Source organism: Bos indicus, chromosome 10 (assembly GCF_029378745.1).
Source record: "Bos indicus isolate NIAB-ARS_2022 breed Sahiwal x Tharparkar chromosome 10, NIAB-ARS_B.indTharparkar_mat_pri_1.0, whole genome shotgun sequence".
Taxonomy (NCBI): Eukaryota; Metazoa; Chordata; class Mammalia; order Artiodactyla; family Bovidae; genus Bos; species Bos indicus.
Genome location: NC_091769.1, coordinates 708,207 through 733,406, shown reverse-complemented (window position 1 = coordinate 733,406; position 25,200 = coordinate 708,207). Strand labels below are relative to the sequence as shown.

Here is a 25,200-nt window from a genome sequence, read left to right as displayed (position 1 = left end):
AAAAGTCAACAAATAACAGAACATGTGTGGAGAAAAGATAACCCTCCTATACTGTTAGTGGAAGTGTAAATTGGTGCAGCCACTGTGGAAAACAGTATGGAGGTTCCTCTAGAAACTAAAAATAGAATTAACATATGATCCAGCAATCCTACTGCTGTATCTAGAAAAAACCATGTGATTCAAAAAATACACGCACCCCAATATTCTAGCAGCACTACTCACAATAGCCAAGACACAGAAACAACCTAATGTCCATCGACAGATGAATGGCTAAAGAAGATATGGTGCATATATACAATGGAAAACTATTCAGACAGAAACAAGAATGAAATAATGCCATTTGCAGCAATATAGATAGAACTAGAGATTATCATGCTAAGTGAAGTCAGAAACAGAAAGACAAATACCATATGCTATCACTTATATGTTAGATATGAAATATGGCACAGAGGAATCTATATATGAAACAGAAATATATTCACAGAAAACAGACTTGTGGTTGCCAAAGGGGAGGCGTGGGTTGGGAGTCTGGGGTTAGCAGATGCAAGCTAGTATATACAGGATGGATAAACAACAAGGTCCTACTGTACAGCACAGAAGTATATTCAAAATCCTGTGATAAACCATAATGGAAAAGAACATAAAAAGAATGTGTGTGTGTGTATATATATATATATATATATATATATATATGTATAATTGAGTCACTTTGCTGTATAGCAGAAATTAACACAACACTGTAAGTCAACTATACTTAAACAAAAGAAAAAAGAAAAAAAACTCTAAGAAAGGAAATACTTGAAAACTATTTCCAGATTAAACCTCACACACAGAACAAAAAACCAGCCTTTTCAATACAAATATAACTCAAACACAGGAAGTATCCCTGTGGTGTTTTTCATCTTGTTAATTACATTCACGGACTGCCTCACACCCAGCCTAGGCATTCTACTAGCCTAGAATCACTTGGCATCAACATCCCTGACATTATCAGTGGGGAATTCCTAGTTCAGATTCACAGGGGCTTGCATGCTGGGAAAGATTAAGGCCAAGAGGAGAATGGGGCCACAGAGCAGGAGATGGTTGGTTGGCATCACTAACTCAATGAATATGAGTATGAACAAACTCTAGGAGATGGTGAAGGACAGGGAAGGCTGGTGTGCTGCAGTTCATGGGGTTGCAAAGAGTTGGACACAACTTAGCGACTGAACAACAACAACAAACTATGAAAGGAAAAATAATTAGGGGAGACTAGGGATTTGGAAATCCAAGGAAGTAAAAAAAAAAAAAAGTCTTAAATCCTCCCAGGAGTACTTGAATATGGCAATCTCCTGGAAAGGAAGAAGAAAAATATATATTAAATAGATGCATGAAAATAGATGTATAAATTTTTGAGAACTTGCTTAGATTAAATCAATTCCAAATGCCTGCCACTGTTATTTCTGGAGCTCTTTGGGAGGCTAAACCAGCATCATTCCTTTTCTCTTTTAGTTAGAATATGTTGCGGCAGCTGCCCAAAAGGGGCAAAGAAGGAATTAATATAATATAATGTCTCACAGACCTATGACCAAGAAGGCGGTTCTCCTGTCATTGTCCCAAGCTGACAGATGAAGATGGAAGATCGGAGAGACAGACTGGGAAAAGCCATCACCCTGGACTTCGAGTCCACCAAGTGGTACTGGCTGGGCATTTTGGTAAAGATTTCCTAGAGGGGCACTCTGAGCCACAAGGAACAGGCTCTGCCTGTCTTGATAAGTCACCTTCCCTCTCCCAATACCAAGACCAAGTGAAGTCGCTCCGTCGTGTCTGACTCTTTGTGACCCCATGGACTGTAGCCTACCACGCTCCTCTGTCCATGGGATTTTCCAGGCAAGAGTACTGGAGTGGGTTGCCATTTCCTTCTTCAGAGGATCTTCCCAACCCAGGGATCGAACCTGGGTCTCCCGCATTGTAGGCAGACACCTTACCATCCTCAACTGTTCTGCAAGACTACTATGCTGAGAAAAAAAAAAAGATTGCCACATGAGTTCAAACTTTCCCTTCTGAGAAAGTGCTCTTTAATTGGCATGTCCAGCCACAATCTTTATTTATACACCAGTTAATGTTTCTTCACATGACTATCAGACACTTTTAAGTCTTGTCGTCACCACAAAGCACATCTAAAACTAAACTTATTACGGTCCACCAAAACCCAGGTTAAATTGAGCTTGTACATTTCTGTAAATGGAATCACAGTTTCCAGTCAAATAACTGCCATCATTTTCAGCTCCTTTCTCCTTCATCTCCTCTTCTAGATCTTTAGCCCTTTCTTCATCCCAGCCACTAATTTACTTTGTGTCTCTATGGATTTGCCCATTCTGGACACTTCATACAAATGAAATAAAACAAGTACGTGGCACCTTATATCTGCCTTTGTTCACTTAGCCTAATATTTTCAAGATTTATCCATATTGTAACATGTATCAGTATTTCATTCCTTTTTATTGCCAAATAATATTCCATTGCATGGTCATATCACATTGTGTTTTTCCATTCATCAGTTGATGGATATTTGTTTCCATTTTGAGGGCAATTATGAATAATGTTGCCATGAACATCTGTGAGCATGTTTTTGTGTATGCATGTTTTCAGTTCTCTTAGGTACATGCCTAGGGATGGAGCTGCTTGGTAATTTGGAAACTCTATGTTTAACATTTTGAGGAAGTACCAAGTGAAAGTCAGAGTTGCTCAGTCGTGTCCAACTCTTTGCGACCCACGGATAGTCCATGGAATTCTCCAGGCCAGAATACTGGAGTGGGTGGCTGTTCCCTTCTCCAGGGGATCTTCCCAACCCAGGGATTGAACGCATTGCAGGCTGATTTTGTACCAGCTGAGTCACCATGGAAATACCAAACTGTTTCCCAAATAGCCACACCACTGCACGTTCTCACCAACAATGTATGTGGGTTTCAAGTTCTCTACATGCTTGCCTATGGTTATTGTCTGGGTCTTGATCTTCCTCTCCTCTGAAATCCTTCCCATTTCTGGCCCTGCTGGCTCCAAAAAAGGCTTAGGGGTATAATGGTGAACTCAAGTAAATGGAAGACCAGGAGTCATATGGCTATGTCGGTATTAGAAAACAGAAACAATTCTGTTCCAGTTGGTAAATAACTACTGCCCCAAACCAGAGAGTGCCCACACCCTGAACAGCTGTGCCTAGGCTGCCCCATTCCTACTTCTAGAAACCCCCAGACCTCTCCACCATTTAGCAGCAGCTACAGGACTAACGCTTGGACAATCAAGGGCTCTTGAATATCCCTCCATTGCTATGGCTGGTCCCCATTGTCAGGTATTTTGAATATTACCCCTGGAGAAAAGAGGTCATATTTATTAAATGAAGGCAGAATCAAATATTGAAGTTATTATAGATACCAAATTACATGGTTCCATTAAACAGTGACTGTACTCAAAGGATTTCCTAACAGCATTTGAATCAGCATCCCCTTTACCACTCTCAGAATATGAAACCCATTGAATGTTCCACACTCTGGACAATGCCAGTCGCCCTTTCCGGCACAGTTCCTTCCTGCTTGTGTTTCTTTCTCATATTGATCCTTTTACGATTTCATTTTCCAGAACTAACCAAAATATTTGACTTATTTTCCTGGTTATTAGGAACACAACTCTTTGAAAGTGCCATCAGCCTCTTCTTGGCCCTTCAGAGTCTGTACCTAAAAGTCTATGGTACATGAGGAGACATGAAAAGACCACTGTCCACACTAATCAGAAAATACCCATATTATCCCCTCACATCCAAAATATTAATTTTTTTTTTTGGCCATGAAACATGGCATGTGGGATCCTAATTCCCTGACCAGGCATCAAACCCACGTACCCTACATTGGGGGTGTGGAGTCTCAACCACTGGACCGCCAGGAAAATCCCCCCAATACTAAGTTTTTTACCCCTTTCTGCACACAGGTGATGCTTAACTCTTTTAATTTCGAATTATTTTCCACCCCTCATTATCTGGCACCAATGATAGAGATGGAAATGAATGTCCTGGGACCTAAACACTAACTGTAAGAGCAGACAGCTGTTATTTGGAGGAATTTGGGAATTTGAAGAGCAATAAATGGACAACAATTTTAAAAATAATTTATTTTACTCATCTTAAGGCAGGAACCTCCTTTAGAAGTGAACATTTCTCTAGAATCTTGAGATGATATCAAATGACATCAAATTAATTATGACAAATTAACAATGACATCAAATTAATGTCTTTTCATATTCAAGAAATATTTAATCATCAACTACAATGTTCATGCATCTTGCTAGGTATTAGCAATATAAAGGTGACTAAAGAGATGTCATCATCTCTTTAGTTTAGTTTAGTTTAGTCAGTGGTGTCTGACTCTTTGTGACCCCATGGACTGCAGCATGCCAGGCCTCCCTGTCCATCACCAACTCCCGGAGTTCACTCAAACTCACGTCCATCGTGTCGGTGATGCCATCCAACCATGTCATCCACTGTCATCCCCTTCTCCTCCTCCTGCCTTCAATCTTTCCCAGCATCAGGGTCTTTTCCAATGAGTTGGTTCTTTGCATCAGGTGGCCAAAGTATTGGCGTTTCAGCTTTAACATCAGTCCTTCCAATAAACACCTAGGACTGATCTCCTTTAGGATGGACTGATTGGATCTCCTTGTAGTCCAAGGGACTCTCAAGAGTCTTCAACACCATGGTTCAAAAGCATCAATTCTTTGGTGCTCAGCTTTCCTTATAGTCCAACTCTCACATCCATACAGGAAAAAGATGGCTTAAACTCAACATTCAGAAAGCAGATACACACTATTATATGTAAAACAGATAAGCAATGAGGACCTACTGTATAGCACAGGGAACTGAGAACTTCCAGATGTTCAAGCTGGATTTAGAAAATGCATAGCAACCAGAGATCAAATTGCCAACATCCGTTTGATCATCGAAAAAGCAAGAGAGTTCCAGAAAAACATCTACTTCTGCTTCATTGACTAAAGCCTTTGACTGTGTGGATCACAACAAACTGTGGAAAATTCTTAAAGAGATGGGAATACCAGACCACCTGACCTGCCTCCTAAGAAGTCTGTATGCAGGTCAAGAAGCAATAGTTAGAACCAGACATGGAACAGCAGACTGGTTCCAAACTGGAAAAAGAGTATGTCAAGGCTATATATTGTTACCTTGCTTATTTAACTTATATGCAGAATACATCATGAGAAATGCTGGGCTGGATGAAGCACAAGCTGGAACCAAGATTGCCAGGAGAAATATCAAGTGATGCCACAGCTGCCCTCAATTGATCCCAGAGTCACACTGTGATAGAACACAAAGGTGGCCCTCCATCTTCACAACTCCTTGGAAACATGTCTTTGTCTATAACGTTGCAGTGACCCCCACCCCGTCACCCCCCCATTCTGGACTTGTCTGTGTAACTCAATTTGGGCCCACTAGAATAAGCCACAAGTAACAGTGTGCCCATGCCACCTCAAGAGGCCTTCCTGTTTCCTCTTGTGCATCTTCCACTGACAGGAGATGCCTGAGGCTGCCTTCTGGAGGATAACAGACATGTGAGCACTTGTCCCCGTCACCCAAATGGAGGCTCAGAACAGCAGTCAGCCGGCTGATCCCACCCCCAACTATATGAGCAAATCTAGCTTCTAGAGCTAAGAACAACAGTTGCCCTGCCAGCCTGCAGCTGACCCCAAGTACATGAGCAATAAACTCATTGTTGACTGCCAATGAGATTTTGTGGTGTTTCATTACACAGCATTATGTGGCAACAGATAAGTGACATACCACTTAATCATAAAAATGAACATGAATTCACAAGCTGAAGTGTGTGTTCTGAAGGACATGAATACAGAAACGAAAGCATGTGAAAACTAGATCCAGCCTAGACTGGGTAGGGAGGGGAGGTCAAAGAACACTTCTTTAAGGAAGAGACATATAAGCAAAGATCTAAAGGATGCGCAGAAATTAACTAGGTGCAGAGTGGGTAAGAGTTGTTTAGGTCACTGGAGTGGCCTGTGCAAAGGCTTGCAGGGAAGTAGTTCAGACTTTGAGTCACTGTAAGACCAGTAAGGCTGGAACATGGCAAGAAAGAGGGGAATGCAAAGCAATGAGGCCAGACTGACAGGCAGTGACTGGAGCAAGCAGCAGCCTTGTAGAACACTCAAAGGGCTTGAGATTTGGTCCAAACAACTGTGTGAACTACTGAGTGGTTATATGATGGCAAAAACAGTGGTTCCTCTCCTGCGCCTACCTAGCTTTGCAGTGTGTATGAAGTTTCTCACACAAACCCGTTGTAATTTGCCCATGAATTTTTTTTTCTTCATTTTTTTCCAATTTAATGTTTTATTTTCTTGAATTCTGCTTCATCTAAAATTGAAGCACAAAAGTTATATTCCTTTTGGTCAAATTTACCTGATATCTTGCCCTTCATTTTTACTTTAATTTCTCTGTGACTTTTTTTTTTAATTTAACTTAATTTTATTTTTTTATTTTTATTTTATTTTTAAACTTTACAATATTGTATTAGTTTTGCCAAATATCGAAATGGATCTGCCACAGGTATACATGTGTTTGGGGCTGGTGCACTGGCGGGGGGAACACATGCCCATGAATTTTTCAAGCTAGCTTTAAAACAAGGATATCATTCATCCAGTCATTTATTCAATGAACCTTTATTCAGTTCAGTTCAGTTGCTCAGTCGTGTCCGACTCTTTGCAACCCCATGAATCGCAGCACGCCAGGCCTCCCGGTCCATCACCAATTCCCAGAGTTCACTCAGACTCACGTCCATTGAGTCAGTGATGCCATCCAGCCATCTCATCCTCTGTCGTCCCCTTCTCCTCCTGCCCCCAATCCCTCCCAGCATCAGAATCTTTTCCAATGAGTCAACTCTTCGCATTAGGTGGCCAAAGTATTGGAGCTTCAGCTTTAGCATCAGTCCCTCCAATGAACACCCAGGACTGATCTCCTTTAGAATGGACTGGTTGGATCTCCTTGCAGTCCAAGGGACTCTCAAGAGTCTTCTCCAACACCACAGTTCAAAAGCATCAATTCTTCAGCGTTCAGCTTTCTTCACAGTCCAACTCTCACATCCATACATGACCAATGGAAAAACCATAGCCTTGACTAGACGGACCTTTGTTGGCAAAGTAATGTCTCTGGCTTTTCAATATGCTATCGAGGTTGGTCATAACTTTCTTTCCAAGGAGTAAGCGTCTTTTAATTTCATGGCTCATCTGCAGAAATTTTGGAGCCCCAAAATATAAAGTCTGACACTGTTTCCACTGTTTCCCCATCTATTTGCCATGAAGTGATGGGACCAGATGCCATGATCCTAGTTTTCTGAATGTTGAGCTTTAGGCCAACTTTTTCACTCTCTTCTTTCACTTTCATCAAGAGGCTCTTTAGTTCCTCTTCACTTTCTGCCATAAAGGTGGTGTCATCTGCTTATCTGAGGTTATTGGTATTTCTCCGAGCAATCTTGATTCCAGCTTGTGCTTCTTCCAGCCCAGCATTTCTTATGATGTACTCTGCATAGAAGTTAAATAAGCAGGGTGACAATATACAGCCTTGACGTACTCCTTTTCCTATTTGGAACCAGTCTGTTGTTCCATGTCCAGTTCTAACTGTTGCTTCCTGACCTGCATATAGGTTTCTCAAGAGGCAGGTCAGGTGGTCTGGTATTCCCATCTCTTGAAGAATTTTCCACAGTTTTTTGTGATCCACACAGTCAAAGGCTTTGGCATAGTCAATAAAGCAGACATAGATGTTTTTCTGGAACTCGCTTGCTTTTTCCATGATCCAGCGGATGTTGGCAATTTGATCTCTGGTTCCTCTGCCTTTTCTAAAACCAGCTTGAACATCTGGAAGTTCATGGTTCACGTATTGCTGAAGCCTGGCTTGGAGAATTTTGAGCATTACTTTACTAGCGTGTGAGATGAGTGCAATTGTGCGGTAGTTTGAACACTCTTTGGCATTGCCTTTCTTTGGGATTGGAATGAAAACTGACCTTTTCCAGTTCTGTGGCCACTGCTGAGTTTTCCAAATTTGCTAGCATATTGAGTGTAGCACTTTCATAGCATCATCTTTCATGATTAAGAGGCTCCAATTTAGAACGAATATATGATTTTGAGATAAAATGAATGAATGAGCCTGAGCCAAGCAATCTAATAGGTCCTGGAGAGACACAAACAGAGGTCTCTTTTCCTTGATCTGCTCACCATCTAGTAGGGGAGGTAGACATGAAAAAAGAGACACATTTGCTGGCCCAGAGATACATGGACAATGTGTTTTAGATGTGTAGAGAAAGAATATCTATTTCTCCAGGGGCCAAATTACACACACTGGAAGTAAGATGTGCTTGAGGAAATTACAGTTTCTCTTCTGACCTGAAAGTTTCTGTCATATCTGACACTGATGGCTGAGCACGTAGCTGGGTTGGAGACAACCTAGAAATGGGAGGTGAACAAGGGGAAGAGATCCAGGGTACCTTCCTGTGTGGAAGCCCATCCCCAAGTCCAGAAGTTAGAGATCAATTCAGAAGTCAGATATTTTCTTGGATTCCTATTGTTTGGGATGTTTTTGTGCTTCCTCTAGTGGAAACCATAGTATGAGAGAAGATACGTGTATTTCAAAACAGATATTTTAGATTCTCTCAAAGCTTGACAAGAGGGTCATGTAAGAATCTTTCCTCTTTCAGGAAAAAAGATGGAATAAAATCAAAAGATCATGTGCCTTCATTATGCCTTTTTGTTTTTGTTTAGTCACTCAGTCATGTCCGACTCTTTGCGACCCCATGGACTGCAGCACACCAGGCTTCCCTGTCCTTCACCATCTCCCAGAGTTTGCTCAAACTCATGTCCATTGAGTCAGTGATGCCATCCAACCATCTCATCCTCTGTTGCCCCCTTCTCCTCCTGCCTTCAATCTTTCCCAGCATCAGCGTCTTTTCTAATGAGTCGGCTCTTCACATCAGGTGGCCAAAGTATTGGAGCTTCAGCTTCAGCATCAGTCCTTCCAATGAATATTCAGGACTGATTTCCTTTAGGATGGACTGGTTTGACCTCCTTGCAGGCGGCCTTTAAAATGATACCATAGGCAAACAAAGGGCCATTTTCCTGATTATAACATGGATGGACTTGAGAATGAAGGTTGGATAATTGTAACTCTGTTAAAGTCCTAAAGATTTTTATGGGGACACTGTTTTCCTGAAAGAGGGCACCTGAGGGCTGTGGGTGCCAGCAGTGCCATCTGAGAGAACTGTTTTGCTCAGCCCCACACAGCATGCACCAGAAGGTTCTGAGTGGTGCTGAGTGATCATATGAGCAGACCAGGAAAGTGCCTCACCGGGACTCTGAACTCTCTACATTTGGTCGCACTGGGCCATTATGTTCACTTCAACGAGTCAGTATGAAGGTTCTGCAGGATCTTCTTAGTTCTCTTCCAAGGGTTTGGCTCATTTTGGCCTTGATGATAGTCTCTGATTTTTACTTTCCCTCTGTTTGCAGATTTAATCTGCCAGTGAGCTTTGTTCTCCACCATGCAATAAAAAACTTTTTAAAAGAAATACATTATAAGCTCTATTCAGTATTCATGTTCTTTGGAAATAAAGTTAGTGATTCTTATTATTGGAAGAGGCTCTTTTAAGGTGAGGATTAGAAGATGTTAAATTATAAAACCCCAAACTCGGCTCTGTTGCATTCATTCCTATGTCCTCATCCCTGCTAGGAAATTCCCAAATTCCTAACAGTATCTGAGTCAGCAAACTTTCCTTCAATAGCAGTTCCCAAAGGTACTGTGCCTTTTTTTGTTAGTCAGAGAATATTTTTCCTATGCTGATTACAATTATTTATCTAGTGAGTGCTCAATGACTTATAGGTATTTGGTTAAACTTTATTAAATTAGTAAACAGCATCAGTTTTAAATAGTTCAACTTAATAGTAAATTCTGTGGCACAAAGCTAGTTTAGAAGGTCAAAGCTGACGTATGTAAGTAATTTTGATAGCATTCAGAGGGGTCAAATGCTCTTCTTTTGACCTTTAGAAAAAAATGACAGAAGATTGATTAGGATGACTGGATTCTTTCTCCTGTGATGTATTAATACCTAGCTGCTGCTGGGAACAAAGCATACTCTCAAAGCTGCTGCTTCTACCCAGTGGGAGAATCTACTTAATATCAGTGATATTTACAATTGAAAGGTTACAGAGGTAACTTGAGAATATTAAAGTTCTTTGCATTGCTAACTGAATTAAAACACAATAACAACAACAACAAAAAGAACAAGAGAAAAGATAAATTTCCAGGCCTCATCTTCAAGCAGAGGCAACTGCCTACTCTTGACGGAAATGAATTCTCGTAAAGGTTGAATATTGCTCTAAGAGCTCATTTATATTTCTGTCATGATTCAGTAAGTTCCAAGAGTGAGAGAAACTACATTTTACATAGCCCACATGAGCCCTGGCACATCTAATCTACAATCTCCACTTTTTAATTTATATCTGAAAAAATGAATGAATGAGCAACTACAGGGATATAAAAGCCAGGGTCACATAAACACACAGCATAATTCTATTACACCTGATGCCCAGCTCTGAACAAATGAACTCCATTACACGTGCTGGCTTTGTATCAAAGAGGGTACACCGAACTGTTTTCTCATTCCATGGCAAATATGCGAAATCTGTTGAATAACAGCATTCAACCCAATCCGCTGCCTTGATCCTGTGTATATATATATACTTCTAAAACCAAGTTTTCATTTTAATAGCATTCCTTTTTAACATAAGAAGAGCAAAATGGAAATAAGACTGGAACAGATGCAAGAGTATGGTGAAATGTCTTCGTGGACAAAGCTATTTTAATGAAAGCAACACTCCATGCGGTCTCCCTGATTCCTCCTCAGTATTCAACCACCCAAATTAGATTCACTTCACTGGCTGTCTTCATCAGATTTCAGGAAACTGGGGACTATCCAAAAGAAATAAAAGGTAGGCTTTTCTTAAAGCAGGATGCTAGGTTTTGAACACAAACATGCAGATTAAGTGAAGGAACTTGATTAAACCCACAATTTAAGCTAATGATGAATCAAATGCTGGTGCTCAGCTGCCTGACACACTTTAGCATATGAATTAAATTTTCTGTCAGCTAACCCACTTTAAAAAACAAAACAAAACAAAACTGTATTCAAACATCTCCCTTCATGGAATGGGCCATATGTGGAATTAACAGACTCTTGGGTCGACTTGCAATTTCTGAGTTTGCTGATAAACTCAAAAGTGAGTTTATTGTGTTATCTTAAAATACACACTGGGAGATTTATTTCAGCATATGTCATTCTAATGGGCATGTCTATTTAATCAAATGTGCTATCACTCAAACATATACAGGTGTACCAGCAGTTGTCTTCATGAACAAGAAACCAAAAAGGGACGTGCATGGCAGATGCTAAAGAAGGTGCTTCAAATAAGGAGGCAAGTGCATGTGGCAACGATAGGGAAAGAGCTGTCATGATGTATGACACGAATCTTCCTAAACACATTCACAACTCTATAGCAAAATGTTTTCCATGAAACCTTCATTCCACAGAGTTAAAAAATGAAATGGTAGCATAAGACCATGTAAATTTTAACACAATCCACATGTCTTCAACAATGCCAGTGTGGATGGGTTGATGACGATGCAAATGGGGAAAGGTATATTATTAAGTTGGCTATCTCACGACACCCAGAGGACCCAAAAACTGCATAGCTACTTTGTGAATATCCAAAGGAAAAATATCATCAGAATCTAATTTCAGCCTTCTTATTCACAGTCTGTGGGCATAAGATTTTATACAGCTTAAATATCACAAGATGCATAGGGAGACCTAAGTGCTGTATAAATCATACAAGGGCAAAAGGGAAGCAAACCAATTATAAAGAGGTGGGGACCAGATGATTTCCAACTATTGATACCGCACTGTTGGGAGATGGATTGAGATAGATTTGTGAAGGAAATTAGATATAAGTGATGAAGTTTTAAAGAGTTTAGTTAGCTGGGGAATAGCTCTATTTTTAGTACATTCATTTTTTAAGGCACTGTGCTACATACTTTACATATATACATGGTATCACTTCATTGGGGCTTCCCTGGATGCTCAGCAGTAAAGAATTTGCCTACCAATATAGGAGACACAGATTCTATTGCCGGGTCAGGAAGATCCCCTGGAGAAGGGAATGGCTATCCACTCCAGTATTCTTGCCTGGGAAATTCTATGGACAAAGAATTGCAAAATTTAGACTCAGACTGAAGAAAGTAGGGAAAACCACTAAACCATTCAGGTATGACCTAAACTAAATCCTTTATGATTATACAATGGAGGTGACAAATAGATTCAAGGGCTTAGATCTGGTAGACAGAGTGCCTGAAGAACTACAGATAGAGGTTCGTAACATTGTACAGGAGGTGGTGACCAAAACCATTCCAAAGAAAAGAAATGCAAGATGACAAAGTGGTTGTCTGAGAAGGCCTTACAAATAGCTAAGAAAAGAAGAGAAGCGAAAGGCAAAGGAGAAAGGGAAAGATACACCCAACTGAATGCAGAGTTCCAGAGAATAGCAAGGGGAGAGAAGAAAGCCTTCTTAGATGAACAATGCAAAGAAATAGAAGAAAACAATAGAAAGGAAAAAACTAGTGATCTCTTAAGAAAACTGGAGATACCAAGGGAACATTTTGGAGAAGGGCATGGCAACCCACTCCAGTATTCTTGCCTGGAGAATCCAGTGGATGGAGGAGCCTGGTGGGCTGCAGTCCATGGGGTTGCACAGAGTTGGACACAACTGAAGCGACTTAGCACAGCAAGGGAAAATTTCATGCAAAGATGGGCACAATAAAGGACAGAAATGGCAAAGATCTAACAGAAGCAGAAGATATTAAGAAGAGGTAGAAAGAATACACAAAAGGACTGTACAAAAAAGGTCTTAATGACCGGGATAACCATGATATTGTGATCACTCATCTAGAGCCAGACACCCTTGAGTGTGTCTGGATTCACAAGTGGGGCTTAGGATGCATCACTATGAACAAAGCTAGTGGAGATGATGGAATTCCAGCTGAGCTATTTTAAACCCTAGGAGATGATGCTGTGAAAGTGCTGCACTCAATATGCCAGCAAGTTTGGAAAACTCAGCAGTGGCCACAGGACTGGAAAAGGTCAATTTTCATTCCAATCCCAAAGAAAGGCAATGCCAAAGAATGTTCAAACTACCACATAATTGCACTCATTTCACATGCTAGCAAGGTCATGCTCAAAATCATCCAAGGTAGGCTTCAACAGTACTTGAACTGAGAACTTCCCCAGATGTACAAGCTGGATTTAGAAAAGGCAGAGGAACCAGAGATCAAATTGTCAACATCTGCTGGATCATAGAAAAAACAAATGAATTCCAAAAGAACATCAACTTCTGCTTCATTGACTGTGTTAAAGCCTTTGATGTGTGGATCACAACAAACTGTGGAATATTCTTAAGGAGATAGAAATACTAGACCACCTGACCTGTCTCCTGAGAAACCTATATGTAGGAAAAAAGCAACCATTAGAACCAGATATAGAACAATGGGCTGGTTCAAAATTAGGAAAGGAGTGCGTCAAGGCTGTATCTTGTCACCCTGCTTATTTAACTTATTTGCAGAGTACATCATGGGAAATGCTGGACTAGATGACTCATAAGCTGGAATCAAGATTGCCAGGAGAAATATCAGTAACTTCAGATATACAGATAATGCCACTTTAATGGCAGAAAACAAAAAGGAACTAAAGAGCCTGAAGATGAAAGAGGAGAGTGGAAATCTGGCTTAAAACTCAGCATTCAAAAAATGAAGATCATGGCATCTGGTCCCATCACTTCATGGGGATAGATGGGGAAAAAATGGAAACAGTGACAGACTTTATTTTCTTGGGCTCCAAAATCACTGCAGACAGTGACTGTAGCCATGAAATTAAGACATTTGTTCCTTGGAAGAAAAGCTATGACCAACCGAGACAGTGTATTAGAAAGCAGAGCCATAATTTTGCTGACAAAGGTCCCTATAGTCAAAACTATGGTTTTTCCAGTAGTCATGTACAGATGTGAGTTGAACCATAAAGAATGCTGAGCACTGAAGGATTCATGCCTTCCAACTCTAGTGCTGGAGAAGACTCTTGAGAGTCCCTTGGACTGCAAGGAGATCAAACCAGTCAAAGGAAATCAACCCTGAATATTCATTTGGAAGGACTGATACTGAAGCTGAAGTTCCAATACTGTGGTCACCTAATGCGAACAGCTGACTCATTGGAAAAGACTTTGATTCTGGGAAAGACTGAGGGCAGGAGGAGAAGGGGGTGATAGAGAATGAGATGGTTGGACGGCATCACTGACTCAATGGACATGAGTTTGAGCAAACTCTGGGATATAGTGAAGGACAGGGAAGCCTGGTGTGCTGCAGTTTGCTGCTGCTGCTGCTGCTAAGTCACTTCAGTCATGTCCGACTCTGTGCAACCCCATAGACAGCCTCCCACCAGGCTCCCCCGCCCCTGGGATTCTCCAGGCAAGAACACTGGAGTGGGTTGCAAGGAAATGGCAGAGAAGGAGATGGAGAAGGAGAAGGAAATGGCAACCCACTTGCAAAGAGTCGGACACGTCTTAGTGACTGAACGACACATTAATGGGAAATATCACTTGCTACAAGGAGAAGGCAACTGAAAAATTAATTACATTCTAGTGAAACATGGTTACTTATCCTAAGTACTGAACCTGGGTCTGCCTTTTCCTTGTAAGAAAGGCTTAGACATTAAAGAATTAAAGCACCATAACGAGGCTTTTCTCTTGTTGTACACAAAAGGACTGAAAGAGCACTAAAACAGGAATTCTATTCCTGTCCTGTGATGAGTCTTACCGGATATGTGTGGCCCATGTGGCTATGCCACCTGGAATCAGTCTGCCAACGACCTGAGGCCCTCTGGCCATGCCTGGGGAAGGATGCACTGCTGGCTGAGCACGTTTGGTAAACAGAGACAGAAGGAAATTGATTGAATCTGATCTTTTTTTCCAAAAATTTTCAAAATTCAACTCAAAGGAAACTAGATCTGCTCCCCAGGAGCACCAGGCCACCAGCATTTGTTTATCTCCTCAGCTTCAGGTTGCAGAAGCTCTATTCCAGGCAAGCATAGCCGTGAGGCTGAGGGCTACCTTCCATAACTCTCAACTCAGAAGCTCTATCCCCGGCTAAGAAATGGGGCCAAACCCCCTTGGCCCCAGCTCACTTGTGGGCAGAGATTTCACGCCAGGAGAAGCAGGCTGAAAAGACTACAAGCTACTCCCCCACTCAGAACACTGTCAAGCAAGGGTGTCATTCTGAAAGAAGTAGACCAATATCCCTGCCCCAAGCTCTAGAGCAGTGGCACAGATATTCTGCCAAGGGGGAGAGGCAATCCATGAGAACAGAGAGCTTTGAATTTCCCAAAGGAACTCATTTTATCTGGCATAAGATGTGGGGAAGTATAAGCCCAAGGGCACAGTTGAAAACCATGGAGATTCTGGGGATAAGGAATTAAGAGGAGGATGGAAGCTTTTTAAGAGTGATAAGCTAAGTTGTAGACCAGTGGAGGCATAACAGGGCTTCCCAGGTGGTGCTAGTAGTAAAGAACCCACCTGCCGAGGCAGGAGACGAGAGACTTGGCTTTGATCCCCGGGTTGGGAAGATCCCCAGGAGAAGGAAATGACAACCCACTCCAGTATTCTTGCCTGGCAAATCCCACGGACAGAGGAGCCTGGTGGGCTACAGTCCATGGGGTCCCAGAGAGTCAGACACGACTGAAGTGACTTAGCATGCATGGAGGCTTAACAGGGAGAACCAGGGGGAAAGACAGCTCAGAACAGCCCTCCTGTAGTCTAAACAAAGCTCAAAGACTGGCCTCAAAGACTTATTCCTGCAAAAGGGCCCAAAGTTAATTAGATAAGATGGTTGAGCAATTTATATCCCAGCATACTGTTAAAAGCAATACAGCAAGCAGCTAGAAATTAGTAAAGCCTACAAGCTGGGTGTGATACCACCAGAGGCGCACAACCTGATAGAGCAATCAGGGACAAAGATAATAACAGCAAGCTCTGCTAAGGCCACTGTCAGCCCAGGGAATGTGGGATGACCAAGGCTGCACCTCTGAGGTCTATCACAACAGGCTTTACCTAGAGGCAGGGCAGGTGGTACTTCCAGCCAAGTCACTGAAAAATACAAAGGAGATGACATGGGAAAGTAATTTGAATTCACAGGGGCAAAAAAATAAAAAAAGGAGCAAAAAGAATAAATAAAGGTTAATATAACAAACGCTGCAAGTACAGGTAAAGGGTTGAAGGTTCTTCTGTATGCAAACTGGCCCTTCAGTTAACATTGCAGCTCTGTCTTCTGGAGACCTGATAAAGGTGAAAGGAGTCTGACTCCACATGGAAAATACAACACTGGGAAGCTGGCATCTCTTATTTCTCATATTTATTACTATCACAGTAAGTAAATAAAGGCAGAATTATTATTCTCAAATAAGCAAAAATAGATCTCTGCTTTCATGTTTGATTCAATTAAATTTCGTATGTCACAAATCTCAGACCAAACTAAAAATTAAACACAGGGCCAAGTTCTCAGAGGACCCCAGCGTCACCCAGCCTGACCTAGAGCAGTCTGACTCCTGGAGCTCCTGAGTCGCCTTTGCCACACTTCCTGGTTAAACTACTGCAGGGCACCCTCCTCCTGACGAAATGTCTTAGGGAAGACAGGCTAGAAGTTCTTAGGACCATGACTACTCTCCTGAGCAAGACTGACTCAAAAAGAGGTCACTCAAGGTCCACAGTCATTTCTCAGCTTAATTCTATCCTAATGTCCTGGTCTTCTTCTCTAAAATGTACAGAATGACATAATAGCAATTAGAGTGCCAGGAACATCACCATAAAATACTAAAAACCCAACTCCATGTGTCCAACAGAATAACCAAAATATATTTCTACATTCCTATTTCAAAAGTACTTTGTTTCCTAATCTTTCATAATTTGACTCCTTAGCATGTTTAACAAGCATATAAACTTGTGCAAAAATAAAAACAATATTTTGAATTTCTATATTTTTATATGCATGTACTGTGATTTCCCAGGTGGCGCTAGTGGTTAAAGAACCCACCTGCCAATACAGGAGACCTAAGAGACGTGAATTCGATCCCTGGGTTGGAAAGATCCCCTGGGGGAGAGCATGGCAACCCTCGCCAGCATTCTTGTTTGGAGAATTCCATGGACAGAGGAGCCTGGTGGGCTACAGTTCATGGGGTTGAAAAGAGTCAGACACGACTGAAGCAACTTAGCATGCATGCACTATTTTCCCAGGAAAACGCACATTCATATGTACACATTCAAACCTACTATGTAGTAACACACACACACACACACACACACACACACACACACACACAAGCTGTTTGTCTCAAAAAAACTGAATTTCAGTAGCAGAGATGGCAATGGATCTGAAGTGAGAAATACACTGAAAATGGAAGAAATACAAATTCAGGTCACGTCAACAAAACAGGATTTTCCAATGGTGATAAAATTATGCAGGATGCTATTTAGGAAAATGCATAAGAGTCACTGCAAAAAATTTAAATGTCACCCTGGGAGGAACAGTATTAACTGGCAAAGAAGCCTGCTAACCTACAAGCCCTCAGCTTCTCCTGAATATTTATATTTGGAGAAATACATGCTTCTTTTAGAACTAGGAGAGCATATTGCTTACATTTTAAAAATTTCAGGAGCCAACAAGTCATTTATTTATTAACAGAGTTCCCTGACCAAACTATTGCTTCAAAAAAAGTGGTTCCCACACATATTAAACCCTCCTCTTTGCAGTATAAGGCTGGGCCCAGCACCTGGTACATGGACATTATTGAATGAAAGCCATTAAGTTAGTATATAGGTGGGGTACTGTTCTTAAATATAATTTAGCCAGATTTTGGAAATACGAAGGAAGATTTGACTTGAATGCCAATCCATTCACCTCCCTCTAATAAGGTGTCAATATAGCACTAATGATGCTTTTTCAAAAACTTTTAATATACTATCCACACACTTCTTTAGTTAATAAATTATATTAAACCTTTACGAAATTCAAATATTCCAACTTTCTAAAGCTAAATTTTATTTAAAAGTAAAAGCAGGGTCATATGATATTTCATCCTACACTCATAATTCAATAATCATTTTGCTCTATTTTCATGAAATATCCTCAAAACAACTGGAACTGAAACCTAAAATGTTAATGTGGAACAGAAACAAATTTACTTTTTGTATGGGTAGGATTTTTTAAAAAATATAAACAATTTTTAACTATGTAGATAACACTCATGTAGGAAAATAATCATTTATTATGCAGATAATGTGCCCTGCAGAAAAATTTAAAAAATGCAAATGTGCAAAAGAGAAGAAACTAAAAATTACCAGTCATCTGATTATGTCATGATAAACACCATTTTCATATTGGTAAGTATCCTTCTAGTATCCCTATGACTATATGTAATATTAATATATACTGGTTACAACTAAGATTTGCTTTCTCAAATTAAAAAATCAATTTACTTAAAGAACCCCACACATTTCAGTCATTTCTCCCCATCCCCTACCCACAGCCCCTAGCAACTACCATTCTCTGTTATCTATAAGCTTAGTTTTACGTGTGTGTGTGTGTGTGTGTGTGTGTGTGTGCAGATTCCACATATAAGAGAAATCACATCGTATTTGTCTTTCTCTAACTTATTTCACTTGGCATAATGCCCTCAAGGTCCATCCATATTGTTTCAAATGACAAGATTTAATTCTTTTTATGAATGAATACCATTTCTATATATATATATCCACTGCAGTTTCCTTATCAATTTATCCATTGATGGACACTTAGATTATTTCCATATCTTGGCTATTGTAAATAATTCCACTATGAACATAGGTGTGCAGATATCTTCTTGATTTAATATTTTTGTTTTCTTTGGATAAATGCCCAGAATTAAAATTGCTTGATCATATGGTAATTCCGGAGAAGGCAATGGCACCCCACTCCAGTACTCTTGCCTGGAAAATCCCAGGGATGGGGGAGCCTGGTGGGCTGCCATCTATGGGGTCGCACAGAGTTGGAGACGACTGAAGTGACTTAGCATATGGTAATTCTACTTTCAATTTTTTGAGGAACTTCCATACTCTTTTCCATAGTGGCTACACAGATTTACATTCTCAAAGCTTTTCATGAGGGTTCCCTTTTCTCCACATCTTCACCAACACTTGTTATTTCTAGTCTTTTCACTAATAGCCATTCTAACAAGTATGAGGTGAAAGCTCATTGCATTTTTGATTTGCTGATAATTAATGATGTAGAGGAATAGGAAAGGAAAAGGAGTACGTTAAGGCTGTATATTGTCACCCTGCTTATTTAACTTATATGCAGAGTACATCATGAGAAATGCTGGGCTGGAAGAAGCACAAGCTGGAATCAAGACTGCCGGGAGAAATATTAATAACCTCAGATATGCCGATGACACCACCCTTATGGCAGAAAGTGAAGAGGAACTAAAAAGCCTCTTGATGAAAGTGAAAGAGGAGAGTGAAAAAGTTGGCTTAAAGCTCAACATTCAGAAAACAAAGATCATGGCATCTGGTCCCATCACTTCATGGGAAATAGATGGGGAAACAGTGGAAACAGTGTCAGACTTTATTTTTGGGGGCTCCAAAATCACTGCAGATGGTGATTGCAGCCATGAAATTAAAAGACACTTACTCCTTGGAAGGAAAGTTATGACCAACCTAGATAGCATATTCAAAAGCAGAGACATTACTTTGCCAACAAAAGTCCATCTAGTCAAGGCTATGGTTTTTCCAGTAGTCATGTATGGATGTGAGAGTTGGACTGTGAAGAAAACTGAGCGCTGAAGAATTGATGCTTTTGAACTGTGGTGTTGGAGAAGACTCTTGAGAGTCCCTTGGACTGCAAGGAGATCCAACCAGTCCATTCTAAAGGAGATCAGTCCTGAGTGTTCTTCGGAAGGAATGATGCTAAAGCTCAAACTCCAGTACTTTGGCCACCTCATGCGAAGAGTTGACTCATTGGAAAAGACTCTGATGCTGGGAGGGATTGGGGGCAGGAGGAGAAGGGGACGACAGAGGCTGAGATGGCTGGATGGCATCACGGACTTGATGGACATGAGTTTGAGTGAACTCCGGGAGTTGGTGATGGACAGGGAGGCCTGGCGTGCTGCGATTCATGGGGTCGCAGAGTTGGACATGACTGAGCGACTGAACTGAATTGAACTGAATGATGTAGAGCATCTTGTATGTCTTCTTTAGAAAAATGTCTGTTCAGATCTTCTGCCCATTTAAAAATTATTTCAATTTTAAGTTACAACTTTAAAAAGTTTCAACTTTTAAGTTACATGAATTCTTTATATATTTTGGATATCAGCCTCTTATCAGACATATGACTTATAAATACTTTCCCATTCTGTAGACTGCTTTTTCATTTTGTTGATGGTTTCCTTTGCTGTACAGAAGTCTTTAGCTTGATATACGCATTTATTTTTGCTTTTGTTGCTTTTATTTTTGGTGTCAAATTTTAAAAAATCATTACCAAGACTTATGTCAAGGAGGTTACTGCCTATGTTTTCTTCTAGGAGTTTTATGGTTTCAGGTCTTACATTCAGGCCTTCAATTCGAGTTAAATTTTGGGTATGGTGTAAGATAGTGGTCTGGTTTATTTTTTTGCATGTAGCCAGTGACTTCACTTGGAGAAGGCGATGGCACCCCACTACAGTACTCTTGCCTGGAAAATCCCATGGATGGAGGAGCCTGGTAGGCTGCAGTCCATGGGGTTGCTAAGAGTCAGACACGACTGAGTGACTTCACTTTCACTTTTCACTTTCATGCATTGGAGAAGGAAATGGCAACTCACTCCAGTGTTCTTGCCTGGAAAATCCCAGGGACGGTGGAGCCTGGTGGGCTGCCGTCTATGGGGTCGCACAGAGTCGGACACGACTGAAGCGACTTAGCAGCAGCAGCAGCCAATTTTCCCAACACCATTTATTGAAAAGATTGTCTTCCTCTGGTATATTCTTGGCTCCTTTGTTGTAAATTAATTGACCATAAGTATGTGATTTTATTTCTGGGCTCTCTGTATTCTGTTCCTTTGAACTATGTGTTTGTTTTTATGCTAATATGATACTGTTGTAATTACCATAGCTTTGTTATAGATTTTGAAATCAGGGGGCATGATGAGTTCAGCTTTGTTCTTTTTTCTCAAGATTGCTTTAGCTATTTGGGGTCTTTATGGTTCCCTACAAATTTTAGGATTTGTTTTTGGTTCTATTTCTGTGAAAAATGCTATTGGAATTTTGATAGGAATTGCACTGAATCTGTAGATTTCTTTAGGTAGCATGGTAATTTTAACAACATTAATTCTTCCAATCATGAGCATGAAATATTTTTTCAGTTATTTGTGTCATCTTCAATTTTTTTCATGAGTGTCTTGTAGTTTTCAATATATAGATTTTCATCTCCTTGGTTAAATATAATCCCAGATATTCTATTCTTTTTGATGCAATTGTAAATAGAATTATTTTCTTAAATCCTCTTTCTGATAGTTCACTGTTAGTGTGTAGATTGCAATAGATTTTTGTGTATTGATTTTTTATCCTTCAATTTTACTGAATTCGTTTATTAGTTATAGCAGCTTTTTGATGGAGCTTTTTAGGGTTTTCTATATATAATGTCATTCAACTTAAAATAGTGATAGTTTTACTTCTTCCTTTCAAATTTGGATTCCTTTTAATTTCTTTTTCTTTCCTAATTGCTCTGTAAATAAGGCAGAATGCCAAAAGAATTGATGCCTTCCAACTAGGGAATTGGAGAAGACTCCTGAAAGTCCCTTGGACAGCTAGGAGATCAAACCAGTCAGTCTTAAGGGAAATCAACCCGAATACTGATGGAAAGACTGATGCTGAGGCTGAAGTCCAGTATTTTGATCATCTGATACAAACAGCTGACTCATTGGAAAAGTCCCTGATGCTGGGAAAGATTGAGGGTGGAAGGAAAAGAGGGTATCAGAGAATGAGATGAGTGGATGGCATCACTGATGCAATGGACATGAACCTGGGCAAACTTCGGGAGATAGTGAGGGACAGGGAGGCCTGGCATGCTGCAGTCCACGGGTCACAAAGAGTGGGACACAACTGGGAGACTGAACAACAAGGGCTTCCAATACTTCGTTGAGTAAAAGTGGTAAGAATGGACATCTTTGTCTATGGAAAAAGCCTTTCCATAGTGGAAAAGCTTTTAGTTTTTTACCATTGAGTACAATGTTAGCTGTAGGTTTGTCATATAGGACCTTTGTTACATTGAAATAAGTTCCCTCTATATTTATTCTGTTACACCCATCCTTGTATCCCTAGAATAAATCCCTCTTCATTGCAGTGTATTATCCTTTTACTGTATTGCTAAATTCAGTTTGCTAATATTTTGTTGATAATTTCCACATCTATGTTCATCAGAGGTATTGGCCTGTAATTTTCTTTTCTTGAGGTATACTTGTCTAGTTTTGGTTTCAGGGTAATTCTGGCCTCAATGAGTTTGGAAGAGTTCTAATTCAAGATAGTGATGTAAGAAGATCCTGAACTCAAGTCCTTCCATGGACACACTGAGTCTACAGCTAAATGTGGAGCAGTTTCTTCTTAGAAAAACCTAAAACCTGGCTAATTGGCAACTACATATTGGGCAAGTGAGAAGAAAACCACACTGAAGTGGGTGGAAGAGGCTGGGATACAATCTCACCATGAACCTCACAGGGAACTCAAAAGCCAGAGCTTCTTCCTGAGAAGCAAGGGGTAGAACCCCACACTGGGCAGCCCAACTTTTGTCACACACACTTGAGAGACAAGGGCCTAATATATCTCGCTTTGAAAACCAACAAGGCTTGTGTCCTGAGACCTACAAGATTCTAGCCATCTGAGAACTTGATTTGAAAGGGCTCATATACTTGGACTCACTGGGCCCACTTCAGAGGCAGTTGATGACTCCCAAACCTAAAGTGAAGGAGGATCATCTGCTTATATTAAAGCATTTGGGAGGATTGTTGTTGTTCAGTCACCAAGTCATGTCCTGCTCTTTGCGACTCCAGGCTTTCCTGTCCTTCACCATCTCTTGGGGTGTGCTCAAGTTCATGTCCATTGAGTCAGTGATGCCATCCAACCATCTCATCCTCTGTTGCCCTCTTCTCCTTCTGCCTTCAATCTTTCCCAGCATCAAGGTCTTTTTGAATGAGCTGGCTCTTCACATCAGGTGGCCAAAGTACTGGAGCTTCAGCTTCAGCATCAGTCCTTCCATTGAGTATTCAGGGTTGATTTCCTTTAGGATTGACTGGTTTGATTTTCTTGCTGTCCAAGGTACTCTCAAGAGTCTTCTCCAGCACCACCATTCGAAGGCAGCAATTCTTCAGTGCTCAGCCTTCTTTATGGTCCAACTCTCAGATCCACATATGACTACTGGAAAGACCATAGCCTTGACTATATGGACCTTTGTTGGCAAAGTGATGTCTTTGCTTTTTAATATACTGTCTATGCTTGTCATAGCTTTCCTTCCAAGAAGCAATCATCTTCTAATTTCATGGCTGCAGTCACCAACCATGGTGATTTTAGAGCCCAAGAAGAGGAAATCTGTCACTGCTTCCACATTTTCCCCTTCTATTTGCCATGAAGTGATGGGGCCAGATGTCATGATCTTAGCTTTTTTAATATTGAGTTTTAAGCCAATTTTTTCACTTTCTGTCTGAGGGGCAGGCATCTAATTTAACACTGACATCGAGCAGTCTCCTGAAACAATCTCCAGGATGGAAACTGGTGGACAGTGTATTTGCACTCTCCCTTTTTATGTTCCTGAGCACTAGTGTCTCCTGGAGGGGAGTCTTTGCACACATCTGGTGCCCCAATTTTTATGGCTGCCACACAGGGGATGCCTCTTGACTGCCTGGCTCTGGGAGCCAGGAGAGCTTCTGTTCCTGGTCCCATGGGAATATAATAATTGATGTCACCCAGAAAGGAGCTAGTACGCCTGTATGTTGCCCCATTTTTTGTGACTGCTTCCAAGGGACAATTCTATATTGCCTGGCACTGGTGTGCAGTGGGGCATATATTCATGGGTCCCACAGGACTGTGGCCAAGGGAGTGTTCTTAAACACCTACCACATCCAGGCACAGCAAGAGGTAACAGGCTCAGGAACCTGGCCTTTAAGGAGGCCTATTAGCTGATGATCATGACTGTGGTATTAGGACAGGCTTCTGACTAGTATACATCTTGGGACCAACTCTTATCCTTCCCAGAGACCTTAAAGGGTAGACACTGTCTTTGCACTCACCCTCTGCTACACTCCAGAGTGTCAGAGTCTCCTGGAGGGGAGCTTTACATGCACCTGGTACCCTTGTTTTTGTGAATGCTGCTCAGGGAATATTCACCGATCACTTACCTCTGGTGGACAGTGAGGCTTATGCTTGTAGTCTCATAGGACAGTATATATTTGAATACTTTTAAAAGCTGATGCCTGAGAGGTGGGGATTTGGGGGAGAATGTATACTTGTATATGTATAGGTATGGCTGAGTCCCTTCACTATTTACCTGAAACTATCAAAACATTGTTTGTTAATTAGCTATATCCTAATACAAATTAACAAGTTAAAAAAAAGGAAACTTAAAACTTGATGCCTGAGTATCTAATTTCCAGTATGCCGGAATGTAGGTGCTAAATGCCTCCCCCTTGGGACAATGACAGGTGTTGGCACATCCTCAACTACTTGGAACTATTAAAAATATAAAAAGCTGTCTGGGTAAGCACAGAGGTTTCAGAAACAACGATGAGCTGAGACAGGGTTGAGTGAGAATGTTCACCTCCTACACAAGGCCACTCCTTCAAGTCGGGCAGAGGTTCTTGTTTTATCTTCTGTATACAAACCACCACAGAGAGTCAAGCAAAATGAAGAAAGCGAGGAACATGTACCAAATGAAAGAACAAGGTAAGTGTTAAGTTACTCAGTTGTGTCAGACTCTTTGCGACCCCATGGACTGTAGCCTGCTAGGCCCTTCTGTCCATGGCATTCTCCA

General features: G+C 40.9%; 1 protein-coding gene across 3 annotated transcripts in view; it reads right to left on the bottom strand.

Moving 5' to 3' along the window:
- MCC (MCC regulator of WNT signaling pathway) overlaps positions 1 to 25,200 on the bottom strand; it is a 526,282-nt gene that overhangs the window by 325,620 nt on the left and 175,462 nt on the right. The gene's annotated exons all lie outside the window — the stretch shown is intronic.